Source organism: Schistocerca gregaria, chromosome 8 (genome assembly GCF_023897955.1).
Source record: "Schistocerca gregaria isolate iqSchGreg1 chromosome 8, iqSchGreg1.2, whole genome shotgun sequence".
NCBI classification, from domain to species: Eukaryota; Metazoa; Arthropoda; class Insecta; order Orthoptera; family Acrididae; genus Schistocerca; species Schistocerca gregaria.
Genome location: NC_064927.1, coordinates 286,529,316 through 286,535,315, shown reverse-complemented (window position 1 = coordinate 286,535,315; position 6,000 = coordinate 286,529,316).

The window sequence follows — 6,000 nt, the reverse complement described above, 5'->3', positions numbered from 1 at the left end:
TGTGTGTGATGTCCTTATGTTATTTAGGTTTAAGTAGTTCTAGGTTCTAGGGGACTGATGACCTCAGAACTTAAGTGGTGGTGGTGGGGGTGGGGGTGGTTAGTGTTTAACGTCCCGTCGACAACGAGGTCATTAGAGACGGAGCGCAAGCTCGGGTTACGAAATGATTGAGATGGAAATCGGCCGTGCCCTTTCAAAGGGACCACCCCTGCATTTGCCTGAAACGATTTAAAGAAATTACGGAAAACCTATCAGAACTTAAGTCCCATAGTGCTCAGAGCCATTTGAACCATTTAGCATCTGAATTATTTATCGGATATTTGGCCAGTACAGATAGCGTACTTAATTACAGTAGTAGCTTGTGGGTGTGAAGGTAGCAGGATAGGCGTAGCAGGAACTTTCTTTTATGTTCTGTGCTTTTAAAGGAATAAAAAAGCATTTCGTTTATTGATAAATGTCTACTGTTCCTCACGGTGCAATCATCATCATAGTACTCTATCAGAAGTGCAGCCTTACTGGTCGGACTTTGACATGAAGATCAGCGGTAGTTTATTCCATCCCTTCTCTAGTGGATATCCTCTTTTCCAATAGTTAATTTTTTTACGAAGATATATCCAAAAGTAATGTCTCCTGTGCCCTAAAAGATTTAAATAATGAACACAGAGCAGCGGAATCTATACAGGTTATACAGTGAACTGCTCTCCACGTAACATTTCCGTTCAACGTAGTCCCCATGCTGTTGTACAAATTTGTGCTGTCGTTAAACCGTGGATCAATACCAGTTAGGAAAAAAGGATTTTGCTTCTCGACGGATGATTTACATGTTTTAACATCATCCAGGTCGTTACATCCATAACCGCGTAGGTTGTCTTTCGTAGACCCAGATAGGTGGATGTCAGGCTGCTGTAGAAAGCATGAGGCTCCACTCATAAGCCCATTTTTCGATCTATGCGGTCGTCAAAATGAGTTTTGGGAGATGTGCCTTACTACCTTCTTAAATATCTTAAGCGTGATTACGTAGGTTTTGCTGCTGAGTGTGAACTCCAACGCATATGTCTCCTCGAGTCTTTTCATCACTAAGTCCTCGATCGACATCTGTGACAGATATAGTCGATCTATCTGCAATGTCTTTTTCTCTGTTACCAAATTTCCTCACCCAGCGCCACACATTCCTCATATCCGTTACAGCGTCTCAATACATAGCTTCACAATCGTGACTCAACTATCAAAAGCCTGCAATTTCGGCCTTAAGCGATTATCAGTTGGAATAGTGAGAATAAAATGTTTAATAATCACTGGCGTAAACATGATGTCTTTCAAAGAATTTTACATGACTGTGTATCCCAGTTATGAACAGTTAATTTAGAGCCATAATTATTCGCACTCTGGAAGTCAATGTAGCAGTTTGTGACGGAAATAATGGAGCCATCACTCTGGAAGATAACTACTCTAACACGCACAAGAAATCCTTGTAACTCCACGACCTAGAGAACTTCTATTAAAACGTTGCAACTATGATTTTAATGTGATGTTATCGAAACAAGCTGCCACTGATCTCGTTAGTCTGCCCTCGACCATATCACGTTTAAAGTTCTCACCTACATTATAAGCAATATTTGTGGGAAAGGGACTTTAGAGCAGAACATTTTGGTGTCTACCTGCAGACAGTAGTTGTTGCGACAACGTCGCCTCTACGATAATCAAAACGTCAGAACCCAACTATAAATTAGAACAATAGAAACACTCCATTAAGAAGCCAGTGTCCATAAACTGGAGATATTGATCTTCGAATTTCACTCCAGTGCATAACTGAACCCTGTCACAAACGATATAATCTAGTAAGGGATGGAGATTCTGGCCTACAGTGCATTTGGAAAGTTGCATGTACTGGGCTACGGATGTGGATTACGTTGGAAGTCCAATACAAACTTGGCATAACTGTTTTTTCCGTAGATATACAATTTCTTTGAATTCGTACTATGTTGCGTAACGTTTAACTGTTCGGTTCGTTGATGACAGCTGTTGAATGAGACTGTAGTGTTTACGTTTTCAGTTGTTTTGTTTATTTACAGTGCTTTTAAGTGAAGAACGTCTCTTTCTTGTTGAACATGTGTTTCGACAAGGCGAAATACACATATGTGGGAAGCATTTATCGAAAAATTCCCGCAAACATCGTAAAACAGTTCGTTGACTTATTGAAAAACTTCGAAAGAAAGGCTCGGTGTTACACGTCGAACGAACTGGAGTGAAATCTAAACTACACGAACAGGCGTTTTTTGATATTTCTCACTCTATAAAGCAGAGCATAATAAAATCTTTGAGGAAGCTGGCACAAGAAAAGATATCCGTCTTACAATTGCGCATAAACCAGTTAAGCAAGCACTGAAACTGTTCCCTTTTCAACCCTTTAATGGTTAATGAGCCATATATGTTCCAACAAAGAAATACGCAGCCTGGAGTGTTTTGACATGTATATTCCATATCTATCTAGTGCCATCATCAAGCGAGAAGCTTTCGAAATTTGTAAAAGAAATATTACGCACTTTGCGGTGAACTTGCATAAAGCTGTGGGCGATCAAATGGTGCGGCGTATGTTTATACCTGCCATAGCGTGTCTCGTTAACGAAAATTAGAGCAAATCAACATAATCTCCATTTCAGCAACTTCTGAAGTAAATAACTGTGCTTTTTTTATAAATCAGACATTGTTTTAAAATACAGAGTGGAGCAAATAGAAATGGCCGTGGAACAGAGTTCTAAGGTTCACTGAATACGCCAGCTGCTATTAAAGCCGACCAGCAGGCTGCAACAGGGAAACCAACAAGCTCGCACACTGACGCACAAACGAACCGCCAATACTACTCTACACTGTGCATCCGATATATAACCTATCGGACACAGAACGATGATGAACCCAAGTTACAGGTACCCTGACACAGACCGAGGAGCCAACACCGGTACCGAGCAATAGCCGCTGAGTGACACCACCGCACAACGTCAAAGATATCGACCTGCGCGAAATCCACTACTAACCAAGCCTACTCTTGCATGACCTGTGGCATGCACCAAGAAAACCTCTACAACTCTTACAACCCGACCCAACTGTCACAGAGGTTTTTTGCCCTTGCCCTTGGCTCTTGCATTGGAACCTTTTTCCCTTTGCCCTACAAACCGTACCCACGTTCAACTTTAGACCGAATCGGTCTCCAGACGAGCGCGTATCAATGGTTAACCTTAACCAGACGTACGCAAACATCACACTACCCACATCCTGTGAGACCTCACTTTAGTGAACACTAACCATTATTCAGAGAAAGCAGTAGACCTTTTGTGCTGGCCGTCATGCCGGTGTGGACGTAGAGCGGCTCTGCCTCTTCTATCCTAGAGTTCTAGGGTAAAAAAACACACACAGCAGAAGAAAGGAAATACAGTACATACCTGACTGAAGTAGATGATGTAAGTGACCGCTATTCATCTCTTACCACTTTTGAGCCCTGGGCAGCAAGTTGCCGAAGACAGATAGAATCTAGACTTCTGGAATTGCTGCAGTCTCTTCTAAAATGTTCTGCTACAGTTGTTGCAGGACTATTAGGGTTTTGATACGCCTTACACTTGAGGGCCCCCCGCACATATTAATCGCACACTGAGAGATAAGGTAACCTGGGTGGCGAGCTAGGGCCCCGACCGCACTGACTTCTGCTGACAACTCAGTCAGGCATGATGATTGTATATATGTCCTCCGATGAATTGGTGTGGATCATGTGGCAGGTGTATTCGTGGTGTGCACATCACGGGGTGTGGTTATATGCATACATTTACACCCAATTGTTCCCACTCGTCCGGCCACTTTTATTTGCTCCACCCTGAATTACTACACTCCTCACTAAGTCTGTTGGCCTGTACATAATGTGTATTCAGTGATAGCGGGTGATCAAAATCTCAGTATAAATTTGAAAACTGAATAAACCACTGAATAATGTAGATAGAGATGTACTTGGAATGCATGGGGTTTTATTAGATCCAGAAAAATACAAATACTGATCAGAATAGCAATAATTAGCATAACAGAGCAAGACAAAGCAAAGATGAGGTACTTTACAGGAAATTCTCAATATGTCCACCATCACTCCTCAACAATAGCTGTAGTCCAGGAATAATGTTGTGAACAGCACTGTAAAGCACGTGCGGAGTTATGGTGAGGCACTGGCGTCAGATGTTGTCTTTCAGCATCCCTAGAGATGTCGGTAGATCACGATACACTTGCGACTTCAGGTAACCCTAGACACAATAATCGCACGATTTGAGGTCTGGAGACCTGGGAAGCCAAACATGACGAAAGTGGCGGCTGAGCACACGATCATCACCGAACGACGCGTGCAAGAGATCTTTCACACGTCTAGAAATATGGGGCGGAGCGCAATCCTGCATAAACATCGCACGTTCTAGCAGGTGTTTGTCAGCCAAGCTTGGGGTGATGCGATTCTGTAACATATCGGCGTACCTCTCACCCGTCACGATAGCAGTTTCGCTGTCCAGCGCCATCTGTCGGACATCTTGTGAACTTTGTTTTTTTTTTTTTTTGTTCTAATAAAACCTCATGTCATTACAAGAATATGTGTCAATTTTTGCCTCTCTATTTGCATTATTCCGTGGTTTATTAAGTTTTCAATTTTATACTGACTTCTTGATCACCCGGTATATACTCCACTGAACTTTCAAGAATGTAGAATGGTTCAAATGTCTCTAAGCACTATGGGAGTTAACGTCTGAGGTCATAAGTCCCCTACACATAGAACTACTGAAACCTAACTAACCCTAGGACATCACACACAACCATGCCCGAAGCAGGATTCGAACCTGCGACCGTAGCAGCAGCAGCGAAACTCCGGACAGAAGCGATTAGAAGCGCTCGTCCACAGCGGCCCGAAAGAATGTAGATAACGTGTAAACGTGATACGAAAAGCCATCTTTAATTTTATGTTGAAATTTGCAGTACTTGAAGCTCTTCTTGTCACGTGAATAAAGTTAGTTTGGAATTGTTTTGTCATACTTTTTTCCAAATTTCTAGTACTAATAAAGTGCCTCTGCAAACAAAAACTATATTTTGATATCTTATGGTTGTCATGATGGTCATGAAAACGTACCACCTGTTAGGTTCGTACGACACACGTGTCCCACCGCCCAGATTTCAAAAATCAGTCCAGGTAAAATAATTTTTGTATTGAAAGGGTATTATTTGATCATAACAAAAGACATTTTCTGACCTTTTATTTTGCAAGTAGATGTAAAATAAATTTTAACCATGAAAGGATTAAGTGATAGCAGCGCTCGAATTGAAAGCTGCAGATCATAAAAAAAGAATCGGTTATTGCTAAGGGTTTCTGTCTTATAGAAATGAGTAATACTGGCATTATGGGTATCACCTATTATACAGATGAGACCTGATTCCACCTCTCTGGGTCAAGTCGACACACAAAACGCATAATTAGAGTCAACAGGGAATCCTGGTGCTTCGCTTAAAACCTCATTGCTTGATCTAAAAATTGGAGTGCAGGTAGCAAGTTCCAGAAGACGCATTATTGCATCTTTATTTTTTAGAGAAACCACGAATAGTCAATGTTACTGTTCAATGATCTACGATTACATTGCCTAAAAGGGAAACGAAGTCAGTTACGTATGTTTCTAGGAGATATACAAAGGTATAACAACGCTATGCGACTTCTGCAAGAGTTTTTTGGGAAATTTGTGTACTATAAATACCTACGGCCCCGCTCATTTCAGGAGAAGCCAAATCTGTAGTCTATTGCAATTGCTCAAGAGTACTTTATGACTTAAAAACTAAATATCTGCTTATGAGAGACGTACATTACTATCAGATCTGCCAAATGTGGCTTCCAATAAAATTAAGTTGGTTTGTACTTTTATAGCCATCTGTGGACCTCATATCCAACATACACTACTGGCCATTAAAATTGTTTCACCACGAAGATGACGTCCTACA